General features: G+C 40.1%; 1 protein-coding gene across 2 annotated transcripts in view; it reads right to left on the bottom strand.

Moving 5' to 3' along the window:
- Positions 1 to 27,450, bottom strand: part of POLA1 (DNA polymerase alpha 1, catalytic subunit) — a 300,188-nt gene that overhangs the window by 121,971 nt on the left and 150,767 nt on the right. The window lies entirely within an intron of this gene.

Raw genomic sequence — 27,450 nt, forward strand, 5'->3', positions numbered from 1 at the left:
ATAAAACTAAATAATTTGACTTTGCTGCACAAGTACAGTCGCTGAGTGTTCCTCAAGGAAAGCAGAAAATGGGCTGGAGTGGGACATTAATTTACAAAGAAGTCTCTAATCAACTCTCCCGGGAACATGCACAGAAGGCCTTGTATATTAAAAGCCAACAGAGAGACTGATATTTCCATACTGGACTTAGAACTATTATTGAAGAAGGAAAGCCTCTTGTAACAGGCTGGATTTTATGAACTCTGTGGAGATGAGAGAAGGGCTAAGCTACTGTGCCAACCAGCCCCGCACTTGACATACGTTAGCAAACACACACAAGCCTCCTGTACAGATGGTGGTGGAATACCGGAGGGATTTTCCATACCAACGTGAAGTAAGAGAGACTCTATTCCACTGCTAAATGTGCAGTATCACTAGAATGTTCATGGTCATGTACGTGGCTACAGGAATCTAGAGTAGCGATGGAGCTATTCCTACGTTTGGCAAGTGGATTCCCTAAGCAGAAAGGGTTCGTCCTTCATCTAGTCCAGCTTCTACCCTGGCTGCCGATAGCAGGATTGTTATCAAAATAGGATTTAAAGTGACTTTTAAAGTGAAAACCACCCAACAGGGTTGTATTTTTCACAGGTTTGTATGAATCACTTTCTTTAAATACTTTAATAATCGAATAATTAAGCTGAACACTTACTAAAGGCAAACAACATGCTGGACCTGTATTTAAAATGTAGTTTCAATTCCATCTCTCAGGGAATGAATATTCTTATGTGGAAGATAAGGAGTGCAAGAGAATGAGCATGACTTCAGGTGCCAAAGGCTCAAACGTGTTAATATATAAGATTAAGTAGATTTTAAGGGTGGAGGAAAGAAGAGAAGAGGAAGAAGAAAGGGAAAGAGAATGGCAAGCACAGGCCAGTCCCTTAGCTCTCCAGGCTGGGCTGAGCTATCACTCAGCTTTGAACTCCTATGGCCTAGAGTAGGGTCTAATGCACTTAAGGAGCCGAAGAAATCAGTTTGTTCCATTTTCAACTGACAGAATGAAATTCTGTGGTATCAACATTCATTTGGATAGCTCAACACTCTAGCTTCCCTCAGGCTAGGCTGCCTGTGAGAGTCCAAAACTCCTTTCCTTGCAGGAGGCCAATAAACAAACCCGGTGGCAAAAGAGAAAGGCAGGGGTCAACTCGAAGCTGTCCCCTTGCCTCAGTGCTGCAGGAGCACCGTGCCTCAGGCGGCCCCTCTCACCCTAGGAGTCTCCGGGTGTGCCCACTTGGGGTACTGCAAGTAACACCCACCCTGTCTCTTCCATGGGATGTTACTGTAAGTATCCTAGGAGCCCAATGTTGTACAACGACCTTCCAACTGTAAAGACTTGTGAATAAGTGTCATCCCCATGAACATGCGCTCGGGCCTTCTTTCCCGACAATATACAGCCCAGCATCTGGGGGCCTTTCTTCCTGAAGGGATATTTAAAATATTTCATCAGGGGGGCGCTTGGGAGGCTCAGTTGGCTCAAGTCATGATATCACGTTTGTGAGTTTGAGCCCTACATCGGGCTTGCTGTTGTCAGCTCAGAGCCTGCTTTGGACCCTCTGTTCCCCCTCTCTCTGCCCCTCCCCGACTCGTTCTAGTTCTCTCTCTCTCTCAAAAAAAAAAAACAAAAACATTAAAAAATAAAATATTTCATCAGAATACTGTGAAGCCATTGCCTAGTGACGGATTACTCCGGGATTGTGATGGGATCCACCTGACTTGAAAAATGGAAAACAGGGCACCTCCTCTGTCCTTTCAAGCAGATGACTCCATGCTGATGGCAACAACTAAATACTGAAAAGATAACCAACCATCTTGGTTGATGAAAGATAAACAGCCAGTAAAATTACATTTTTTGAACGATTATGCATGCATTTAAAAAAAAATTCCATCATCCACTTTCTCGTGGGGAACTAGGCTTTGCTTCTGGAAATCAGAATCATCAGAGAATTCAAAGGCACCATTACTCTCTCGCCTCTTCTGTCGCGGCTTCTCAAAGTACATGACTTTGGGAAGCAGTGCCATGTGTCCAATTTTCATCCCCAGATGACCTGTAGTTCTACTGTGCAATAAGCACTTTACAAAATATGTAAGAAATATGTAAGCCCCGCCTGGAAGCTCCAGAGGAAGCTCCAAAACAATCCAGAACATCTTCTATGCTGAATGAGGAATGAAAACATGAGAACACGACCTGCCACTAAACAACCAAAATGACTCTCCCTGTTTGCCCACAAAGAGAAGCCCAGCATTATTTAACCTTTTCCCTAACATGGACAACGTTAAAAAATACTTCATTTATAAATTTAGCGGACTCAAAGTGAGCGTGGACTGGAAATGCCACAGCGCACTGTCATTATGCTCATAATTCAGCTCTGTTATTCAATGCAACCTAAGGGGAGCTTTTGTAAAGCACAAAACATGAACTACATATTTCTGAAAGGTCAGGGGAACACTGGGAAACAAGAAGAAAGTGAATTAGCGAAAAATGAATTCCGTGCAGATTTTTACATTAGAAGTCAAAGTTAATACAGTTTCTTGCTAAGAAGGTACCAGCGATCTCTCAGAAACGGTGACCTGTAACGTTAAAAGAACTTGCTAAATATTTCCCATAACTGGATTGTTCCCTCCACAAGGCATATAAAAGGTTCTCTTTTTCCTCTGTGTGTACAATCCGTTGTTTGCTGTAAAAAAGTAATTCTCCGAAAATGCATTTTCCTTCTTACTAAGAACCCCAGTGACTCAACAGCTAAAAAAGTAGAATCTATGAAAGATGAAAAAGATTTAGCTTAATATTTAGTTCTACTTTCATTACCATTAAAATATATTTTTTCAAGGTCACTATAAAAGTTAATATAAATTACTGCTTTAAAAAGAGCATGGATATATATTTTTGGATAAAATAAAACATCATACTTTGTAAAGTTTTCACGTACTTAAAAAAATACAGAAAGTCATTTCAAGTAGAAAACTTACATTTTTTCCTGAAGAACAAACACATTAAATTAAATCCTCAAGGCCAAAGAGACACAAAGGAAAGACCAAGTCCTTATGACAGTGTTAGGGAGCCAGGAAGCAAGGTACAAATGAAACTAGGATTTACTGTGTAAGTTTAGGTCAAAAAGATACAGAGTTGGAGATTATCTCCAAGGTAAAAATTTCATGAAATAAATAAAAACGAAGAGTCTAACAGCCTAACTTCTAGAAAACTAGAGGATGTCCTATGCATATTTTTGAAAACCCACTGAATTGAAAGGGGGAATAATGAATCATAATTTTATTGGCTAACCTACAAAAATCTTCAAGAAAATAGTGAATACATGATCCACCCAGGTAAAAATTAGAAACGTCAAAATGATTCTTTCTACAAGCTTCAAGAAAAGTCAACCGTTTTATCGAAATAATGATACTATATAAAACAAATACGAGCAAATGTGAAATTACCAGCGCAAAATAATTTTGTTTCTTTTAGCCTCATACTCAAAAAACCAGTTTCCAATCAATAGTAGTATTTTAAAACAAATGAAAAAATTATTTTGTCATTAAAGTAGTGCATTTAGGCAAATCTAGTCTATTTTAACTAGTCTGTTTTAAAATAATTTAAGAAATAAGAAGTATAAAGATAAAAAAATCTTAATATGCAGTTTGGTAAAGTTCAAGTCAGTCTTTGAACAACACGTTTATCTATCCAGTAAAGCTTGTGTTAATGCGATGTAAGAGTTTGGCAAATTCAACTTTAATGGAGCATAAAAGTGCTTTTGCTTGAAAGTGAGATCATTTTTAAAAATTCAAAGCATGATCACTTTTTCTTTTTTCGTAGGAACAATCTGATACAAGCAGCAAAGCTTAAATAAACTAGAAACATTTCAAATGATCCATAAAGGATTAATAAGCACTGCAGGAAGTCCTATAGGCTCAGCGTATACATTTTCCATCTTTCCCCCCCCATGATGGGCATGATATGAAATTCTAAACAGAACTGAAGTTTCCAAGTATCTGAATGTTAAAGGGCTCTCATGTTGAGGTGAGAGGTTGCAACTCAGGGCTCTCTAATTTGAAACGGATCAAAATCACGGTGGTATTTAGGACAAGAATCATTCAAATTTGGACATTCCATTAAAAAGGTCTTCTTGCTGAGGGTAATAGCCAGTGGTCAGAAGAAAAGTAAGGCAAAAGGAGTAGTGGTAAGCTACAGGCCACTAATATAACAAGAACAAAATGACAGCTATTATTTTGGCAGAGATAATCTATGCTGAAACACAAAACACACGCACACAATTTCTTTCAATACAATTTTCTTGTCTTCCCACTGACTTCTGTGATTACCACAGAAAGCAGGGTTCTAAACACATTTCTCAATTGAATCCTCAATCAATAATAGTAAAAAATTCAGATGGAAGATATGGGAAAATGCATTATGGCATTAGTAACTGTTTGCAAAATAGGCTGAACTTCTCCATATGCACAGAAGTTGATAAGAAGAAACCTCAGACACCTAAAACAGAGATCTGTCATCCCAAAGCTCAGTCGCACTGCCTGTGTTCATAAAATTGAAATTCTTCTCATTCTTAGGTTGAGCAATCTTCCTTTCTGATCCTCCTAACTACTAATTCTTCAAGAATAAATAGACCTCATAAAAAATTCCCTGCTTTAAATAAAAAGGTAAACAGCCCCCCAAAACTACAAAGGCCTATTTTCCATTAAAGATAAAACAGCCAGTTTTCTTTATCTGTAAACATAATTACGACTCTGTAAAGGGTCCAAAGCTGAAGTCAGCAAGACCGTGGCTCTTCAGTAAACCCTCAGGTTTACTCCAGGGAGTAGGGGGGGAAGCAAACACGGGGGGGGGGGGGGGGGGGGGGCGGAAATATTCCTTAGTTTTACACCAACGTTGTAATGTGCATATCTTTCAACCTCTAGTGTTTTAATAGTTCCTTGACAGAAGCATAAATTATTCATGCTACCACAATGAGATTTACTTTCTGAAAATGAAATGCAAATAGTAAATGAGAAGAGTGACATTTAACAATACCAGTGAACGTTGGGATCAACAAGAGAAAAGCTGAAAAACAGACAAACAAAAAAAAAAAAAGAATATGTCTCAAGTTAACAGTCTTATGTGGGAGTTACAACTGTCAAGCTTTCGTGTATCGGCCATTGCTGAGAATACAGAGGGCCCTTACTAAGGTTTACCATTAACAGATGGGTAAAAAAAAAAAAAAAAAACACAGTTAAGGCAATTAAGACTTCCATACTGATAAATTCAATCATTTACTGAACACCTATTTTGTTCTCTGAATTTTCTAGTAACCTGATAGGGCAGGATGCAAACTGTCACTCTTACATGGAAGACGCTTCCTGAAAAGAGAGTGTGGGGTTTGCATTGGAGAGGCCCAAATTTAAATCCCAACTCTACAGCCTACTCTCCTTCTAACACTGGCTGAGTTTCTTACTACAAGATTCAGCGTCTTTTATCTGTAAAGATGGAAAAAATATCACCCACCTCACAGGGTTGCTACAAGAATTAAATGATAGCATGTATGTAAAAAAAAATGTTTAGCCAAGTGTCTGAAAGCTCAAAAAATACTAGCCTTTCTCCTTTCCCTTGCTCTCCGCAAGTCTACAAGCTTATAGGGAACACAATTATTTGCCAAATGAAAGACTATAACTACAAGAGACAGTAATAAAGAAATTGTGGGAGAAAAGTTATACATTCAAAGTTCTCTAGGAATTCAAAGGAAAAACAAGTTGTAATGTCAATAAAAGGCTTCCCACAACTGAGATCAGCTTGGGTCTTGAAGGTGAGAAAAATTTAAACAGAGAGAGATAGGAAGTGGGTGAGGACAATCCTGGCAGTTAAAAAAAAAAGAAAAGAAAAGAAAACAAGAGGGGGGTTTTCTTTTAACGAAATCATTATTTCTCCGTATGGAAAAATCATGATTTCGACAGTGGCAATGAATGAGAGAGCATGTGGGGAGCAAAGGCTGGATTATAGAATGTCTCAAATGCCAGAATAAAGACTTGGGCCTTAATTTTGTATAGAGTTAATTAAACCACGACAGCACCCATGAGTGTGTATAAAGCATGTCTATTATATTCTAGAGTGGACCATAAAAGAGGATAGGGCTAAGGTCAAAAAATGGTCCAAATCCATTTGGCTTACCGGCAGTATTATGTAACCCATAAAGGGCAACCATGCTGAAAAAATAGAGAGTTCCAGAAAAACAAACATGAAAGCTGAAAAATTTGAAGAAATGATACCGAGTCATCAAGTACAGAGCTGAAAGAAATAAAAGAGAAAGATGAGTGCTATTTACAAATACTCGAAAGGAAACACAGGGGAAGGTACTTGTATTCACATAACGTACAACACGGGTCGGTAGCAGGAAGTGAGGCCTAGAACAGAAAGAAGAACGTTTAGATCAGCCACGGGGAAAAACTTCTAAATGTCGAGCCTGCGAGGATGAGAAGATGGCCCAGCAAGACACTGCAGCAGTACCATTAATGCAAAATATTCAAAAGACTTTCAAAGCACAGTGGCAGAAAGATAGATCTCTCAAGATGCAGTGTTTTCGCCTGGGTGACCTGCAGACGACACGTTAGTTCTACAATTTATGACTTTTGGATTAAAGCTGGGAGAGGGGGGTGTCCTTCCAGACATGGAGAGCCCTTAATGATAGCACAGCTACAAAACTGCACAGTGATCAAGAGTTACTGAACTAAGAAAAACCTCGGCAAGTACTCCCTCAATTATTTCAGCCCTTGGGCATTTCGATGGGAAACTACTCATTGATATTATTCTTTTTCCAACATTCATTTCATAGAATATCAAGACAGAGTCAAATGTTGACTTACTATGGTAAATAGAGGGGAAAAAAGCCTGCTTTGATTTCCTTTCCTTTATTACCACCTTGGTTTTGTGTTTTAGAATGTCGATTATGTTTGAAAAGAGGGTGGAGGATGGGGGGGGCATGCTCATCCCTTCAATGAAGACAAAAGAAAGCTATTTCATTCTGCTGTGTGAGTGTTACCCCCCATCCACCGCCTTAAGTCTCTCACCATCATACTGAACTGTGACTTTCCACAGGGTCCTGAAAAATGTACTATATTTTACGTGTTATTCTAAAAGAATTAGAAGGCAATTACAGGGAAAGGAAAAAAACAGGGCAAAAATATTTTTGTGTTTTTAGACCAGCTAAAATTTTCAGAGTTGAAAATGACTAGAGAGGGAAACTGTTAGGTATTCAGAAGGAAAATGTGAATGTTTCCCCAAAGGCATTATTAACAATTAATAATCATTACACTGGTGCCTTGTTTACCTGACCTTGTGTAAATTCAGCAGCTTGGTAATTAGACCCATATTTTGCACATTTGTATATTTCCATGCATAGATTTGACTCATTCATTCATCCATTAAAATTTGCCTGACAGACGTAGATGAATAATCAAGCTACAATTTGTATTTACTGGATTATAGAAAATTGCCCAAACTGTTAAGTTCAAGGAAAGCGCATTCTTGTCTCTCTCTTGTGACTGATGTAAAAGCAATTACATATCAGAGGATTGCCCCAAAGCTCTCAGAAGCAGTGGCACTGCTTTTGCAATCTGGGGTCTTTAACGGTATCTTTTTTTCTGAACATAGAGACTGCTAAAGATTAACTCTAAAAGAAGAAAGAAAAGTATCCCTGCACAATAAGTTTATCATTTAACTCACTACACTATAATTTCACATTAAAAAGCAATGCGCCGATCAACTTCTACATCCAAAACAAACAATAATGCAGCTTTAGCCCATAAAGACTGTACAGGCAGGGGAAGTTTTGAAAGTGAGAAACAAGCAACTTTTGGGGGGGACAGGTTTATGACAAACACTCCACCCCCACTCCCTTTAAAAAGCAAACATGAACAACAAAACTTGACAAAATCTCTCCCCATTAGCAATCAACGACAAAGGCACTGTAAGATTTCATTATTAATGTACTTTCGTGCAAAGAAACAGAACACCCTTTAGTGCTAACTGCTCCCTAAATTCTGCTGGCCAGTACTAACCAAACATGTGGTCATGTGGAACTGTGTTTTACACCATGGTACATTGTTTTGCTTTTGCAGTCACTAACCGAACCATCGCTAATACTCGTTTTCTGGTCCAAGGTACAGTACTTCTTTTACACAGCTGAAGACACAACAATTTTGCTGTCTTAAATCCATCTCTTCAAACTGCTTATTTTGATTGTGTATTATAGAAGAAAAGGAATGATCCTTGACTTTTATAAAAGTGTGTATAACCAAGCATTACCAGATTTTTAGAACCTCTTACGTCATAAATCAAATGTTACGAAAATAAACATAAAGAAGCAAGTCTATATTTTACATAATGTTGCTATGGACATTTAGCTCCGGAGCTGAGAAAGAAATAAGGATTACTTAGAACCTGTTTTCATAAACATTATCCTATCCATTTATGCAGCTCAAAATGCAGCCTGAAGCAGATTCTCTGGATAGGCAACAATTAGACATCCTAAAAGTGCCTCACTTATAAATTCAACAAAGAGGTTCCCCAAACTTCCAAAATATGCATCCGCTTCTTGTCACATTACCAAAACCTACTTTGTTTCTTCCCCACAGTCCAAGTTTTCTTCACACAAAACAAACGTCGTGAGGCACGTCGAGCAGTGACTTCTATAATGATGGACTGCAATCACCTAAAAGATCGTCAAGGAACCAGGTAAAGCACTAGCTTAGAAACTACGTTGCTCTTACAAGCCACCTGCTTGTCAACACAGAAATGGGAACGCGTAGCTGCTGGTGTGTGTGACCTGATGGAAAAGTCGGTGTCCGCTGAGCCCATGGCATTGTAATGGGCGCCTACAGGGTCTCGTGTCAAGACCCGGTCCTGCAGTTTAATATAATAAAACTTTGAGTCTGAAGCCTAACACAAAAGCTATTTTCCTGATTCTTGGCCTCAACAGAAATAATGGGTGGGGGGACTATTTCCATATGATTTTGAAGTAGAAGGGATATTGCTCATACAAAGCTACTACCCAGTGTGTGTCTCGGGTGATTCCCTTTTCTCTGGGGCTTATTATCTGGTCGGTTCGTTGTCTTTTGCAAAGTTCCAAGAGTTGCAAATTATGCTTCACTCTACCTGTTAAAAAAAAGGGGGGGGGGCAGGGAAGAGTAAAAAAAGTAGGGGCAGGGAAGAGTAAAAAAAAGTATAGCTGTTCTATCAACTGTTACTGATGATGTGAAACAAAATGTCATCTAAACTCAAACCTGTTCCCTTGCTTGAGCATATTCCTGCAGTGTGGCTTTTACTACCAACTTCAGAATGGAACGGAGATACTGTGTTACTATTGTCCCAAAATATTTAATTCTGTATCACAAATTCAGGTCATCTTTTAAACCTGACTACGATGAGCTTTTCAAGGCCCCCTCTGGAAGTCTAGATTTCACATTCTATCATCAGCCACTTTCCTACCTATACTGATTTTCCCTAACACACGGCAAGCATCACTGAGCAAATGACGACAGGATAAACACAACAACTCTCCAACAGGAAGCAAACACCAAGTAGGCCCCGTTACTCTTCTGCAAGAGTGCCTATGTGTCCGCTACAGATAGAAGAGCACACAAAAGCACAAATGTACCCACACACACACACACACGGTGCTAAGGGCTTCTCAAAATTGTATGTCTGGGTACTGAGTTCTGCTGTTGATAGGAAAAGACATGGGCACCCAGTGTTAAGATGAACCCATGCAAACAGGAGTCTGAAAACCAGCACTGCTGCTAAAAAGCCCATTTCCTGGTCATGGTCCAGGGGGCAGGAAGAGCGCTATTAGAGAAAAGGAAAGATCAACACCACACCTTTGGTTCAAGAAGCAAGGACACTTTTTAAGGTGAAAATACATTTTGTGTGTGTGTGTGTGCGCACACACGGATGTGTGTGGGGGGAGGGAGGGAGGGAAAGAGAGAGATGCAAGAGTAAGTTAAACTTCTGGAGATTAGTAAGGTGTTTGAAATGTAAATTATGAGAAACATTAAAGAGAATGTTCCAGAAAATACCATCCATTAAGTGTAGAGTCATACTTGGTAAAAAATAACTAAATAAATAAGAAGTCACTACTACATTAAGCATAAACACTGCTGATGGTCTTTCTGAAGGTTCCCAAAGTTCCTCCTTTATTCAGATACTTAAGTCCTGTGTCTGCCATGTCCCTGGCACTATGCTCTGCTTCAGGGACACGAAGCAAAACACAGCCCTACACAGCACAGCTCGTGTTCACAAGGGGCTCACAGTCTGGGCAATAGGTGCTCACAGAGGGTTACAGAGCGCACGGGAGAGAGGAAGCCATTCTTCCTGGGTAGCTGCTGGCACAGACACTGTGCCACTGAAGGCGTGAGAAGCTCACAGTGGGCCAGTGTGAGTGGTGGGGTGTGGAGGAGACGAAGGAGTGAAGGCCGGGCAGGAGAAAAGCACATGGGATCTTTGAGGAACACCAAATTCTCTTGTGTGGAGGGCAGAGGACCCGCAGTGGATGGTGAGGAGGGAGAAGGGGGAAAGACTAGCTTTTCAAGATTAACACAACACTAAGGAATTTGGATTTTCATCTGCAAGAAATGAAAACCCACTGAAGGTTTTTAAGCTGAAATGTGACATTACTAACCCTATTCTCGAAAGGTAATCTGGAAACAAGTGTAAAGAATGGACTGATAAGGCCACAGACCAAGACAGGAAGATCAAGGAGAAAGCTCAGGATGAGATAATGGAGAACTAAATTCAAGTAGTGAGAATGGAGGAACAGGCAATGTAACGGTATGAGGAACACACAATACCGTGATAGCCAACGCAGACAACCTGGGGGCTTCTACTATCCTGAGCTGGGACATACTAGAGGACATCACTCTGTGTACCTCACAAGATTACTGTGAGGAACAAATCAACAAAGGCTGTGAAAATGCTCTGAAAATGGCAATGCACAGGGTAATGTAAAATGTATATTAACGTAATGAAATACTATTTTAAAACCATTTGTCTCGGGGTGCCTGGGTGGCTCAGTCGGTGAAGCGTCCGACTTCGGCTCAGGTCACGATCTCGCGGTCCGTGAGTTCGAGCCCCGCGTCAGGCTCTGGGCTGATGGCTCAGAGCCTGGAGCCTGTTTCCGATTCTGTGTCTCCCTCTCTCTCTGCCCCTCCCCCGTTCATGCTCTGTCTCTCTCTGTCTCAAAAATAAATAAACATTAAAAAAAAAATTAAAAAAAAAAAAAAAAACATTTGTCTCTTTCTTTAAAGCACATTAAATGGGCACCTGGGTGGCTCAGCCAGTTAAGCATCTGACTCCTGGTTTGGGCTCAGGTCATGATCACATGGTTCGTGAGATCGAGCCCTATATTGGGCTCTGTGCTGACAGTGCAGAGCCTGCTTGGCATCCTCTCTCTCTTCCTCTCTCTTTGCACTTATCCCACTCATGCTCGCTCTCTCTCTCTCTCTCTCTCTCAAAATACTTTAGAATACATTAAATATTTTTGGTAGGTGAGATGAGAAAAAAAATGAGGTTTAGGGAGGATGATTCTGACAGTCCTACAAGACAGGGAAGTCAGTTAGCAACATTTTCAAAGTTCACACAGGAACCCTCTAAAAGCTCAAAATATTTCAAAACAGAGAGAGTATTCTATTCTCATTCAAGTTGCTGCTGCACGGTGAGTTAGTTGCAGAATCCCACTACTGTTATCTGATTCTTCCAAGGACCACTAGCAAATGCAACCTAGGGAACGTCCCATTTATTTACTGTAAGTGAATTTTTTAAATAAAAATTATATATATTTAAGGCATACAACATGATGATTTGATATACACGGTGAAATGATGACTACAGTCAAGCTAATTAACATGTCTTCTCATACAGTTATCCCTTCCTGTGTTTGATGAGAACACCTGAAATCTACTCAGCAAATTCCCACTCTTCGATACAGTCTCACTAACTACAGCCACATGCCACACACCACATCTCTAGGCTTCACCCTACGCAACCACAACTAGGTGCCCTTTAACCAACACCTCCCCTGCCCCATTTTGACTTTTGGGCCCTGCTAGTGGAGTTCTAGGCCTGAGAAAAACTACACACCTCATACAGATGGGAAGCTGAAGCTACTCAAATAGAGACTATGGTGAGTCACAGTCACGACTGAGAGGGTGGTGACAGGACTGCATATCATAGAACCACTTCAGATTGTTGTCAAGAAGCTAATTCCTCAGCATACACAGGAGTGGATGAAGTCATGAAATCATTATACAGAGGGTCTCCTAGAAGAGATACAGGGAAGATGACATTTCTACAAATAAATACTCCTAAGCCTAGGCTTATACAATCCTAGCCACAACAGAGAAGAGACAAGGTTGAGCAATGCTAAGGACCTGCCATTTGTCAAATGTCAGTGATATGCCATGAAAAACGTGGAAATATTAAAGACACTATGGTTTTTTTTCTTTAATAGCATTATTTGCAGTCACATAAGAACTCATTTTGTTTTAGAAATTTAATTCCTTTCTCATCTATAAGAATGTGTTGAACTTGATACAGGTGTGAAATCATATACCTTTTCATAACTCCATATATAGAGAGAAATCTTACATGTAATAATAATCAGATATTTCATATACAGAAACAACATTTAAAATACTTAGTGGTTATTATTATATTACATTAGAATTTACCAACATTTGTTTTTTTGAAAGTTTAGTAATCACACAAGGGAACTTCTAAAAACACCAAAGTCCTTGCCCGCGCTCAGAAATTCAAATCTAATGTTCCAAGGTGTACTAAGCCATCAGGTACTTGTTTTAAAATGTACGCGGGTGATTCTAATGAACAATCAAGACTAAGATCCACTGTCTCTGCTTAATACAGAGACAAGTATATAATAAAAAAGAAATGGGGATGCCTGGCTGGCTCAATCGGAGGAGCATGCAACTCTTCATCTCAGAGTTGTAAATTCAAGCCCCCACAATGGATGTGAAGATTACTTAAAAATAAAACTTCAGAGAAAAAAATGCCATGATGAAAAATTCCAAACACAGCATTTTCAGAAAGTCCTATTTTTCTTAAAATGTTCCCTTGGTTTTCATAAAAATATTTAGGGTTTTTAAATGGCTGGGGCAACATCGAGATTTCTAAGATGCAAGTACTTGATTCTCAAATAGGACTGGAGTCTGTTCCATTTCGTTTACTAATAAGGACTATATTAAAATTCATTGCTTCATTTTTCTTTTCTCCTTTAAGCAGCTTCATTGTTCTTTTTTAAAAAATATTTATTTATTTATTTAGAGGGAGAGCACACAAGCGAGTGGGGGAGGGGCAGAGAGAGAGAGAGGGAGAGAAAGAGAATTCCAAGCAGGCTCTGCACTGTCAGCACAGAGCTCATCTCAGGGTTTGAACTCACAAACCCATGAGATCATGACCTGACCTAAAACCAAGAGGCAGATGCTTGCTTAACCGACGGAGTCTCCCAGGCACCCCAGCAGCTTCATTGTTCTAATGAAAACAATACACGCTAATTGTGAAATCTTCAAAAAGAGAAAATATAAAAAACATAAAAATCAGCTGAACTTTTCGCCATTCAGACATGACTTTTGACATATGGGAAACATCCTTCTAGAAATCTAAGCATGTGCATGCACACACATACACACATATTTTACATGACACTCTTTTATGTTTTTATTTTTAAAAAAATTTTTTTTATTTTATATTTTTTATTTTTGACAGACAGAGACAGAGCACACGTGGGGGAGGGACAGAGAGAGGAGACACAGAATCCGAAGCAGGCTCCAGGCTCCAAGCTGTCAGCACAGAGCCCGACGTGGGGCTGGAACTCACAGACCGTGAGCTCATGACCTGAGCCAAAGTCGGACGCTTAACCCACTGAGCCACCCAGGCACCCCTTTTTTCATTTAAAAAACATTTTTTTTAAGGTTTATTTATATTTGTGAGAGAGAGACACACACAGTGTGAGCAGGGGAGGAGCAGAGAGAGAAGGAGACACAGAATTCAAACCAGGCTCCAGGCTCTGAGCCATCAGCACAGAGCCCGACGCGGGGCTCGACCTCATGAAATGTGAGATCATGACCTGTCGCTTAAGTCAGATGCTTAACTGATTGAGCCACCCAGACGCCCCTACGTGACACTCTTTAAGCTGGTGTTTTTAAAAACTCAACAGTATTCTGTAGCCAAATATTAGAGCCAAAAATAAAGATTTATAAAATAAATTTTAAGAGCTGCATATTAACTATGCATTTATATAGAGTATTTTTAACATTTCATGAGCCCTCAGTATTTTTTGAGAACCAGCTGATTCACCTGTGATTCTCTGAACTACAGAAATAGCAGAATGAAAAATTACACAACTGTATTTTGATATACTAAGAAATATAATTGGAAAACAAAATTTAAAAAAACTTTCTCCAAAACAAACTCCTTAAGTATAAATCTAGCAAAACATATACCTGACCTGAATGCTGAAAACTACAAAATGCTAATGAAAGAATAAAAAAAGACCTAAATAAATGGAGATACATACCATGTTCATGGATTGGAAGACTCAACATAATAAAGAGATCAATTCCCCCCAAAGTAATATATAGATTTAACACACTTCCAAGAAAACTCTCAGCAGGAATTTTTGTTGATAAACACAAACTGACTGAACTTCTATGGAAAGGGAAAAGAACTAGAAGAGCTAAAGCATTTTTGAAAAAAATATGATGGAAAATCACACTACCTCTTTCTATAAAGCTACGGTAATCAAGTCTGTAGTGTTAGTAAAGGAATAAACAAAGAATACAGAAGCAATCCAATGTGGAGAAACAAGTCTTTTTAGTAAGTTGTGTGGGAACAATTGGATTATATAGTTCAAAAAAAAAAAAAAACGCCCACTCGTCCTAAGCCTCAACTTAAACAGAAATGAACTCAAAATGGATCAGGGATCTAGATGTAAAATCTGAGTTTGTAGACAAGACCAAAAAGCATGATGTATAAAATGAAAAAATGACATACTGGAGGCACCTGGGTGGCTCAGTCGGTTAAGCGGCCGACTTCGGCTCAGGTCATGATCTCGCGGTCCGTGAGTTCGAGCCCCGCGTCGGGCTCTGTGCTGACAGCTCAGAGCCTGGAGCCTGTTTCAGATTCTGTGTCTCCCTCTCTCTCTGCCCCTCCCCTGTTCATGCTCTGTCTCTCTCTGTCTCAAAAATAAATAAACGTTAAAAAAAAAAAATTAAAAAAAAACAAAAAAAGAAAAAATGACATACTGGACTTCCTCAAAATTTAAAAGTTTTGTCCTGTGAAATGCACATTTAAGAGAATGAAAAGACAAGCTAGAGACTGGGAGAAAATATATGCATATCACATATCCAACAAAGAACCTGTATCTAGAATATATAAGAAAACCCTGAAAACCTAACAGTAATAAAACAAACAATCCAAATAAAAAACGGGGAAAAACTTGGACACTTTGCCTAAGATGATATAAGAGTGGCAAATAAACATATCAACAGGTTGAAAAATACAAGGATGAATATAAAACCACTCACCATCAGGGAATTGCAAATTAAAATCATCAGGAGATACCACCACACCTATTGGAATGGCTATAATAAAAAATGCCAACAATACCAAGTGTCAGTGAGGAGACCTAGAAACTGGAACTCTTAAAATATGCTGCTGGTGGGAATGAAAAATAGTATAACTATTCTGAAAAATAGTTTGACAGCGTCTTAAAAGAGTAAACATACACTTTTAGCCAGCAAATCTGCTAATGTATTTATGCTAAAAGAATGAAAACATACCCTCACAGAAAACCCTATACACAAATGTTTACAGCAGCTGCATTCATAATTGCCAAAAACTGGAAACACCTTTCAGTGGGTGAATGGATCAAATAAACTGATACATACAATGGCATAATAGCCAGCAATAAAAGGAACTAGGTGAAAGAAGGCAGTCTTGAAGGCGGTGTACCATAGAATTCTCACCCGTATGACCTCGACAAGACAGAACTATAGTGACAAGAACAGATATAGCTGCCAGAGTCAGGGTGGGAGGACAGGTGACTAGAAAAGGACAGCAAGAGGGAGTTTTGGGGTCACTGGAATTATTCTGATTCCTGATTGTGGTGGTGGTTACATGAATCTAACAATGTGCTAGAATATGTAAAACAACAAACTCTGCTATAGACGTGGGTGGGTTGAAATGGATGCATATTTGAAAAAAAATGAATGCATATTTGAATATAGGAAAGTTAAGTGATCCTTTTAAGTGGCTCAAGACCTAGGTCTAGTTTCTAGAAAGCTGGGACAGTGAACATAATTACTTGCGTGCTGGAACTGCTGCTCATGATGTTAAGGTTGTCTTCATGACTCATTGCAAGGAAAGTAATGACTGAAGATATCACTTCATTTTCTTTCCCAAATCCTCATAGCTAAAATTCCCAATAGAAATGTCAGAACTTTTCTCCAACATTCTTTGTGGGAATTGCCCTTAGTATTTCATTTTATATTCACAGATCAAGTACCTACCCAACCCTAGCTAAGTAAAGAAACACACACATTACAAAGTTTCATTTTGCACATCTCTGGGAATGGCAACACATTAGCTATGGTGGATCCCAGATGGAAGAGAAGGACAGGATATATGGTGCTTTGTAAGCAAAAGTGGTACTGACCAAGATAAGATAGCCACCTAAAGGAACTGATTTTAAAAGCGTAACTCACAGAAGAAGCATACGGTAATTATGGGAAAGGGATATGGGTGACGGAAGCATTCCAAATCTTGACTGTGGTAGCGGTTGGTTACACAACTCTGTGCATTTGTCAACACTGAGAACTGTACGCAAGAGTGAATTTTACTTTACCTAAATTTAAAGATACATTTTCAAAATGAACCAATACCACTCACCCCAAAAAGTTGCATACTTGGAAAGCAGAAATAGAGTGTCATATACCATATGCCATTCAAGATAATGGATTTTTGAACAGTAGAGTACAAAAAGTTTATTGGTATGGTTTCAGATTCCACACTGAAAATAACCTGTAAGAAACGACCACATTACAAGGTTTGGTATAGGTACAAAAGAGAATACCCACAATTAATGGAAAAGGCTATTAAAATACTCCTATGTTTTCCAACTACGTATCTGTGGCAAGCCAAATTTTCTTCATATACTCCCGACAAAATAACATATTCCAACTGACTGGATGCAGAAGCAGATATGAGAATTCAGCTGACTTCTAAGCCAGATGCTGAAGAGATTTGCAAAAAAAAAAAAAAAAAAAAAAAAAAAAAAAAAAACCAACAACAATGTAAAACAATGCTACTGTTCTTACTAAATTATTTTGCCTTGTAATAGTTATTTTTCCATAAATGTTGTTATAGAGTAGGTTCATTGTTACTTATAAAGGAGTGAATACTTTGTAAATGTGTCAGTTTTTAATTTAAAATCGAGTAAATGTAGGGGCACCTGGGTGGCTCAGTCGGTTAAGCATCCGACTTCAGCTCAGGTCACGATCTCGCGGTCCGGGAGTTCGAGACCCGCGTCAGGCTCTGGCTGATGGCTCAGAGCCTGGAGCCTGCTTCCGATTCTGTGTCTCCCTCTCTCTCTGCCCCTCCCCCGTTCATGCTCTGTCTCTCTCTGTCCCAAAAATAAATAAACGTTAAAAAAATTTTTTTTTTAAAAATAAAAAAAAAATAAAATCGAGTAAATGTGAATACGTATAACCTACATAAATGAAAATGCTTTGGCATCCTCAGAAATTTAAGAGTGTACAGGGTTCCACAGACCAAAAGGTTTGAAAACCACTGTGCTCTATCACTGCATATACTCATCAGCATGAGAGTCTAATTTGCTGTGAAATTTTAAGCAGGCCTTTCTTGAATCCAGGTTCTCCTTTGATCTTTCTTTACTGATCAATCCCTAAAAGCAGTGGCTCTTGAATATCACTAGACAGAAAGCTGTAGTTGAGAGAAATTATCCTAAGATGACCTATGATGCCATCCACATGGTTTCTAAATTCTTAGTATACATATGGACATAGATCCCAGGCTATGGGTTAGTTTGGGTTATTTTCCTGGCACAATTTTTGGACATTCTTTGCTGGTGGATGCACACTGATGGCCTGCTACCCTGGCCAAGAGCTCCTGAGACCTAGGCTAGCAAAACATCTAGGTTCCCAGCAGCCTGAAGAGCCTCTCAAAGAGCCAAAGAGCCTGAGCACCTATGTAGCATAAATGAGGCCAGGGACTTTCAGCAAACAAGCAGGATGGTGTACTTCACAAAATCAGCCACCCTGACTTACAATATGCTGCAGCAGTTAAAAAAAAAAATTTTTTTTGAGGGGGTGCCAAGAGTCAGATGAATTTTTAAAAACATCTTTATTTATTTCGAGAGAGAAAGAGCACAAATGGGGAAGGGGCACAGAGAGAGGGGGAGAGAGAATCCCAAGCAGGCTCCACACTCGGTGCTGAGTCTGACACATGGCTCAATCTCACGACTGAGAGATCATGACCCAAGCGGAAATCAAGAGGTGGGTGCTTAAGTGACTGAGCCAAGTGCCCCGAGGTGAGTTCTGAACAGGACAAAAACTTACATACTGCTTTTCAAGATCAAACTGAGACCAACACATTATAGCGTTGGTATAAGCATATGGTAAAGCCACTCCTGACTTACACGAAGCACAAAACAAACCAGTACCCATCAATTACAAAACACTGGTGCTCAAGGGCGCCTGGGTGGCTCAGTTGGTTGAGCACCTGACTTCGGCTCAGGTCATGAAATCCCAGTTCATGAGTTTGAGCCATGCGTCGACCTCTGTGCTGACAGCTCAGACCCTGGAGTCTGCTTCAGATTCTGTGTCTCCCTCTCTCTCCGCTCCTCCCCTGCTCACACTCTTTCTCACGCTCAAAAATAAATAAACATTTAAAAATATATATATAAATAAAATACAACACTGGTGCTCTAATTTTTATTAGTACTGTTTTTCAGAATCCAGGCTTTGAGAATTTTTCTCTAGTGTCTCTGAAAGGCAGCTAAATTAACTCCCTCATGAACAGTTACAGGGTTATTCCTTTTAACAGAACACTAAGCGAGATGGCATGATGCTGATATTTGTATCTTTAACTATCCATTTCCACATGTTAACTGCAACATATGTTTTCTAGGAAAACCAAACATGAGACATCCGTTGTCTGAGGCGCTCTCCTCCCTCTCGTTTACATGTGCAGCAGAAAACACGTAGTTCTGTTTTGCTCCTTGAAGTCCATAAGGTCAACGGTGTGAAAATCTCACTTTTGAAAGGTTAAGTGAAATCTGTTCTGGTTCAATTTCTTACTCTACTACAAGACAGGAGCTCTAGACGACTGGAGTTAGACCTCAAGTGGAGTTTTTCCTAAATATACAAGGTTAGAGAAATCAAACTGAAGAAAGGAATTCTACTGTTTCGGCACAAGCAGTTTGCTGCTTTTACCTGCTTGTTTTCAGATATGTGACAACTCCTATGGCATTTCCTCAGCATTTCAAAAAACCTCCAATTTTCCCTTCAGAGGAGGCGAACCGTATCACAAGTTGCTGAGCTGCCGGGCTAGCCCTTTGCTGGGGGGCTATAATCAGCTTTTTGGACTCTCACCCCAGTTAGCCTCGTGGCCTGGCCTACCCGCCAATGCTAATGCCTGGGGCCTGTGCGGCCTCCTCCGGGAAGGGTGACTACAGTGAAGATGGTGAGCAACCGGTTATTCGTGAACAGATGTCTTACCATATATACTGGGCAGAATGCTGGACGGTCCCCAGTACGGTCACAGGCCTGATGGTATCATGACTTTACAGAATCACCTGATAGCACCAATGTCTCCGAATATATCATGAACCCATTTCGTAGCATCTTTCTGAGCACGTATCAGGGTGAACACAATACCGAGTGCTGGGCCTCGAAGTCGGGGTCTAGTGTCCTTTCCTTGCTTTTAATCACTTCCTCAAGCTGCCTTTATTAGTGTCCATTCCTAAGGCTCACTTTAGGATCCTATGTAACAACACTGAAAAACGAATTACCACAGCGGCCAACTGCAGGGAGAACCAAGAAGAAGCGTGGTGTAAAATCATTCTGAACTGGATGGTTGAGGCAAAGCAGCAAGAGGACAAAAGCTTCTAATGTACACCTCTGAACAGGCGGTGAGGCCCCAGCCCAGGTCTGAATCTCTGGGGGTTCTGACCATATGCAGGAACACAAGTGAGCCATGTTCACCCACCATATCTCAGGAAGGAATAACAAGCGCTAATAATGCACCCTCCAGGGGTGTCTGGGGGCTCAGTCAGTTAAGCATCCGACTCTTGGTTTCGGCTCAGGTCATCATCTCGTGGTTTTGTGGGTTCAAGCCCTGCGTCAGGTTCTGCGCTGGCACCACAGGAACCTACTTGGGATGCTCTGTCTCCACCTGTCTCTGCCCCTCCCTACTAGCGTCATCTCTCTCCCTCTCTCAAAATAAATAAATGAATTTAAAAAATAAATTAAAAAATAATGTGCACTCCAGGCACTCTAAGCACTTTAAATGCATCCTCCCAGACGGTCCTCTGTATGAACTTACACAGCAGGTACCATGACCATCGCTTCACAGGACAATGAGACTGTGCCTTGCAGAAGCTCAGCAACTAGCCCAAGTCACACAACAGGCAAGCGACTAGACAGGAACCCTGACCTAGGTGTTTGAGTACAAACCGCACAGTCTATTGTGAGGCTAGCAGCAGATGGTCTCAAGACTGACAGAATGATGCGCTAAACTTGCGGAACATAACGAAAGGACAGGCAAGGGCCATGGCTGTATCTGCCCCCACCTGGGCCAAAACAAAAAAAAACCCAAAAAACCAAAACCTCAGGAGGAAGAATATGCAAACGTAGGGAAAGGCATGGGCAAGGCAGGAGCTGTGGTCCGAGCTCAAATCATGCAGGCAGCTTCAGGGTCAGTCTGTGATACACAACACTGTTCCCTGCAGTCAGAGCACCTCAGAATTTGGTGTGGGTCTCCTGTGAGTTCCTCAAGATCATGCTCTGGTTCTGAGCCTTCCTGGACAGGATCCACGCCAGAAGATTAAGATGAAATGAAACCAAAGATAAAGAGGTGCTGTGCTAACTAAAGAGTACATGTAAATGGTTCTTCTATGAGGGACGAGTCGGGTGGCATACAAGGCTCTATCTGATCCAATTTGCTTTTGAGAAACCTTTTATAATAGCTGATATTCATACCCTGGTAAGCTGCTTTTGGCATGTCTCAGGGGATTATATTAGACCAATTATTCACTTAGATTTGTACAACAATAAATTTGCTTGCAGTGACATTCTACTCCAACCATCACCAAATTCCATTTCTTAGTTTTTCTGTGAGAACCCACCATGGCATAGTAGCGACATGTTATACGTGACTCAAAAATCACCTTGCTTGATATTCATACCTAAGAAAAAGAAGCCACTCACTAATAAAAACACACTAACACTCCACCGATGGGCCTGGGGCTTCGAATACCACATTTAAAAAATGTGATTGGGGGCGCCTGGGTGGCGCAGTCGGTTAAGCGTCCGACTTCAGCCAGGTCACGATCTCGCGGTCCGTGAGTTTGAGCCCCGCGTCAGGCTCTGGGCTGATGGCTCGGAGCCTGGAGCCTGTTTCCGATTCTGTGTCTCCCTCTCTCTCTGCCCCTCCCCCGTTCATGCTCTGTCTCTCTCTGTCCCAAAAATAAATAAAAAAAAAAAAAAAAAAAAAATGTGATTGGTGTCCATGGTGTAAATGTATGCTTGGCTTCCTTGTCAAATGGTGGGGAGCAAGAAGAAACATTAATTCTCATTATGTTTTTTTGTTTTGTTTTAATGAGATTTAGGATGCGTTTTATGGATTCCTCCAGAAACGATCCTTCTCCCAGCACTGCTGGGCAGCACGGACTCGGCTGCGTGCAAAGATGAATGAACGGGGTGGAGATGTACTGCTTCCTTGCGTGCCTTCTGCACCACTTATAATTATGCTGTTAAGAGTCTTTACAAAAAAGAAACCCAATTTATCCTTTTTAAACGTTCTAAATATAAATGCAGAGGCCAGGAAATAAACAGGAATTCCAGTAGTGCTGAGAGTTTAAACTATTTGAACTCACATACCTGTGACACTACTGCATATTGCAAGCGCTAACCTAAAAACTAACAGCCCGCATCACCACAGGTAGGAAATGAGAAATTTTGAGGGTTATTGAACACCAAATATTTGCAGCGGAACAGGAGAGAGTTACTGAACATCACCGCATGGCTCTACAACCCTTGGATCCACCTGCACAACAGAGCTCTGTCAGGACACGCTGCCACATTTGCAAGAGAAATGAGAGTAGCCATGTTGGTGATTTACACGGGGGGGGGGGGGGGGGCACGGCAGGGCAGGAGGCTGCTTGCTCTCTCATTTCTCAGATTTATTAATTCCTCAAGTTCTGCGTATTCCTCAAGAAATGCTCTTTCGTCAAGCACAGTGGGACACCATGGATTCTGTCTGTGACTCTGAATGAGTACATATTGTGCTGGAAAAAATAGTTTAACCAATATTTCACCAAGTTCTCCTTGCACTTTTAATAAAAGGTACCTCCGACTCAATGTCTCCCTTAACGTTATTTGTGGTGGTTGTTATTAACTTTGTCTTCAAGAAACGCATATCCAATCCATTCCAAAACTAAAAGGCTTTTATTTCTTTGTAAAGATGGAAAAAAAAACCCAGTTTACCATGGGTTCTTCACATACTACAAAACATCCCACTCCACTTCCCGGACACGTGCCATCTCTCAAGGGCACCGACAGCCACCACACCGACGCTCAGCATCGGTGGTCGAGCGCACTCCCTTCTCTACTAGGTGCTTCCACATGTGAGGTTAACAAAGTCTCTGCATCATGAGGCAACTGACACTGGACGTTATAGTTGGAATTCCTCAAAAAGGCAGGTCCAAAAGACACTTTTTAAACGTGACTTATGCCACAATTAATATACTAAGGAGTAAAAGGGAAAAAATCAGGGAAAGAGTGGGAGCGCGAGAGGAAGCAGAGGTCAGTGTAAGACTGCTATCGGGACAAGGAGTACTTTCCTGCACGATGTGATTTTGCACCATGATGAAGATATTTCTGGTCTGATGCCTCTTTGACGGATACTTTGGGGAGAAAAGAAAGTAAAGCTATGAGGTTGCAGATCAGCATATAATGAAATCAGGAGTAATCGGTGACATAGAAAATGCAAGACAGAGTAAACAGCTTTGTCAATGTTCTCATGATTTTATTTGATGTGGCATTTTGTGTTAACCTGAGAATCTTGTATACTACCAATAAACCTTCTTCTAGTATGACAGCACTGTAAGAAAAGAATTTAAAGGAAACACATGAAAGTGTAACCTTTTATTGGTTCCTTTGGTTACTAACCACTAAAATATATATACTACTGAGAGCAAGGGGCTGTGGCAGAGATCACAGGTGAACCACACAAGAAAGCACAGCCCGTCCTCAGAAAGCTTCCTTTAGGAAGATTCTAAAACTGTAAGACCAAAAGCAAATTTCTAAGGAATCCAACCACCAATTTCTGATCCAAGCAACTGACAGTCATCATATGCATGGCAGTGACTAGTTGTTCCAAGTTATGTTTTCTAGACGGAGGGCCGGCAACACCTTTACATTAAAATACCACGGTGGGGGCGCCTGGGTGGCGCAGTCGGTTAAGCGTCCGACTTCAGCCAGGTCACGATCTCGCGGTCCGTGAGTTCGAGCCCCGCGTCAGGCTCTGGGCTGATGGCTCGGAGCCTGGAGCCTGTTTCCGATTCTGTGTCTCCCTCTCTCTCTGCCCCTCCCCCGTTCATGTTCTGTCTCTCTCTGTCCCAAAAATAAATAAAAAACGTTGAAAAAAAAATTAAAAAAAAAAAATACCACGGTCAAGTGCTGTAAGTAATGCTCCTTTACAAGCGGCTAGAAAGGCTACAAGGCTGGTGAGGGATCCGTGTTGTCCCACCGGAACTCTAAAACCTGCATAAGCAAGTCATTAGGGAGAATTTAGGAATGGATTTTAGTTGACAATGCACCTTTAGAAACAAATGGCTCTTTTAAGTATTAAAATAAGGGTTCAATGAATATTATAACTAACAGTACTTGAGAGGAAAGTAAATGACCCATTCACTATACCCTTCCCAGGTAGCAAGAGGGGTCAGATTTCCCATTTATCAGGAAGTCTTCAGGGTAGACCGCAACTCAATCTCAGACTCTCTTCGGTGGCTACTTCGTGGACAGCTGAGGAGAACACTTCAAACATGAACCAGCTAAACAAACTTCCCGGCAGCACTTGACAGAGCTACACCTATTCTTCCCATTTCCAAAGCAGTGGAGAATTAATTACCAGTTCTATGGATCTATTGTAAGTATAATAGACTAAAGAGCTATCACAGACACATTTATTGTAAAAGCACAATCCCAAGAGTGTCTAGTGGAGGGCCAAAACGATTAACACAAATGCTTTGTCAGATCAAAGATAAAACCTGCACCGCCCAACTGAGGAATGAATTCGAACAGTGGGTTATCTTTCAAATTAACCAGGGCAGTTAGTGAGGAAAATTTCATGAAAGTGTAATTCTTAGCCTTTGTGAATCCACACAGCAGGCATTCTGCCAGCTGACAAGATGATGAAATTTTCATGCTTAAAAAAAGCCCTCTTCATTTCCCAATTTAGATTAGCTAGTGTTTCTCTCCCTTTATGTGCGTGTGCGTGTGCGTGTGTGTGTGTGCGCGCGCGCGCATGTATGTATTTGCTCTTCTGGAGCAGAATCTAAGGGGAGAGGAAACACATATCAATTTTTCACTGTAAAATTGAGTCTTTCAAAAACATCCTTAAAAGCTCAGAGATATCGTCTTTAAATGGGCTTTTTGTGATTTTCAAAAAAATACCAGTTCAATTTTAACTTTGTATAGAGGAACCAACAAGGACCAGGGCACAAAATAAACTGTGAATTAGAGCTTTCTGTGATACCTCCAAGTCTTTCAATGTTTCCATCAGGTCCTGGGATAAAGCACTAGAGTTGTTTTCCTCCTAGGCAATTAATGTATTTAATATTCTTACTTGATGCTTTTTGTATTTCTAATGTACACTGAAATGTAAATGTCCTAGGAAATAAGAGTTCGAGGGATACAATCACTGCTATGTGGTGAAGAGAAATTCTCCACGGAAGTAAACGACACTAAGACATTAAATGATATAGATTCTCAGATATGCAGAATTTTTAATGTTTGTTACACATTTATTCGGTCAGCACCATTTATTCATGACAGAAACTAACAGGGTATGTGATGTATTTTTTTGAAAAGTGATTTAGGAGCATATATTGTTACCCTGACTTCTGTCCCTTTGTTTTTGACAACCTGATTTCTTGATAACCTAGAACTATGTTCCTGGGCAGGTAGCATTTGGTCAAGTACCACACTCTTCCACTGTCTTCCTAAAGCTCCTTACCTATGGAGATGGCTTCCTTTCTTAATGTAAGTTGTACTCCCCCTGCAGTGATTCTAAGACAAAAATGAAAAACAATATGGACTCTTGTTCTCAGTCCATGGACAACTTTTATGTGCAGTGGTAGTATCTAACTTGTGAAACAGGAAGAAACCTTTTTGGTCATTAGCTTCAGAAAACAGTCACTTTATCTCAGTACTTATTACCAATATCCTTGTCTCCAGTACAGTTATTAATCTCCAGCTGGATGGCCATCGCTACCATATATCACACTGAACTGTCATCAGTAGCACGTGAGGCAGAATAACAAAAGAAACTCAACACCACGTCCCTACATCAGCAGAAGTTCCTTTAAGTGTGGGGACAGGAAAAAGAGAACAGTCTACAGTGAAGTATAATCTAGAGGTGTTTGAGCATTCTGTATAAAAGCTCTAATCATGAGACTATTTAAGACATTAGTTCAGCATGGGGCCATAAAAAGAACGAATAAATGGATTTCTTTCTCTCCCATGCAATTACATATGACTAAGATCAGCAAGTAGAGAAATACGTTCCTAATTTTGAGGACAGTCGTATCAATCTTCAATTTCGGGAGTGATTATTTGGGTATTTTAATTAGACATCCCTTAGAAAAATCAATCAAGTGGGCACTTAACTAGAGGGAAACTGTTATTTGTTGTTGAGATGGCTGGTAGACAAGACAATTAAAGCAAATACTACAGAAGCTACAAAAACTACAGAAACGTTGGGTTAAAAGTCTGGATGCCTATATAAGTTATTTAGCTTGGAAAATATTCATATACCCACCACGACCACCACCACCACCAGCCATACAATTCAGTTAGAAATCGATCTTTCTGTGAGAGCAGGTTGCTAACTATATAGAAGATTCCTTTTCTGTATATTCTCAACTTAGTCAAAACAGATTGTCCTTTCTTAGGGGAGGCAAGAGATGAGTTTCTTCTAGTATTAACATTTCCATGGTAAAGATTTTGATAGACTAAACACGGAGAGAAAGCTGAGAATTCTTCCCTAGAGTCAAGAATCATGCTCTGCTCAACGAGGTCTGTAAATGAGGAGATGAATAGTTTTGATTTTGGCTCTTCATGCTAAATAAAGGCCTAACATTACATGTGCTGAACATTTCATCTACTGAGGAATGTGAACCCACAGATAACCTTTATTCCCATCCAACTGTTCATTAAGTGTGGCACAGGATTATTCCCTAAAATGTTTCAGATTTCCCAAAATGTAGTCATAATTATTATTTTAAAAATACCTTCACACAAACCTACTTGGGTATTTTTGACAAATACAAATTATTCTACTCCAAAATTACAACACTTACACTCTATGTTTCTACTCTTCATCCTAATGACCTAATAATCAATTTTCATTTCATGAGTTCAATTTTAAAGAAGAAAATGCTGTATTATATGTTAACAAACACAAGTAGAAAGTAAAGGATGATACTGATGAAGTCATGGGTCTTACCTAATAGAATCTGAGCATTTTTTGGAAATGCCTTGCCAATGTAGCTTCTTTAAATAAAGTTACACTGAGCTTTCACGTAACAGAAATTTTTAGATGACCAAAAAACCTCATTCCTATGAAATGTTAAAACCAAAAATTAAAAAAAAAAAAAGCCTTTCTAATGCAGATAGCTCACTCCTCTAGCATTCTTACGATATGCTTATAAAAATTAGCCATTCTCTTTAAAATGCCAGATTGCATTCAAAGTTAAAATATGTTTATTTTGATTTCCTTGGACAACACAGCTATGAAATGGTGTAGATTACCACATAAACATGAAGTCTTAGCTAGGAGACAGTTATTAAAATAACCAAACATGATGTTATGATTCTACTTGCCAAAGACAGGCAATACTG

This window comes from Panthera pardus, unplaced genomic scaffold (genome assembly GCF_024362965.1).
Source record: "Panthera pardus isolate Hobbes unplaced genomic scaffold, ASM2436296v1 HiC_scaffold_27, whole genome shotgun sequence".
Classification (NCBI taxonomy): Eukaryota; Metazoa; Chordata; class Mammalia; order Carnivora; family Felidae; genus Panthera; species Panthera pardus.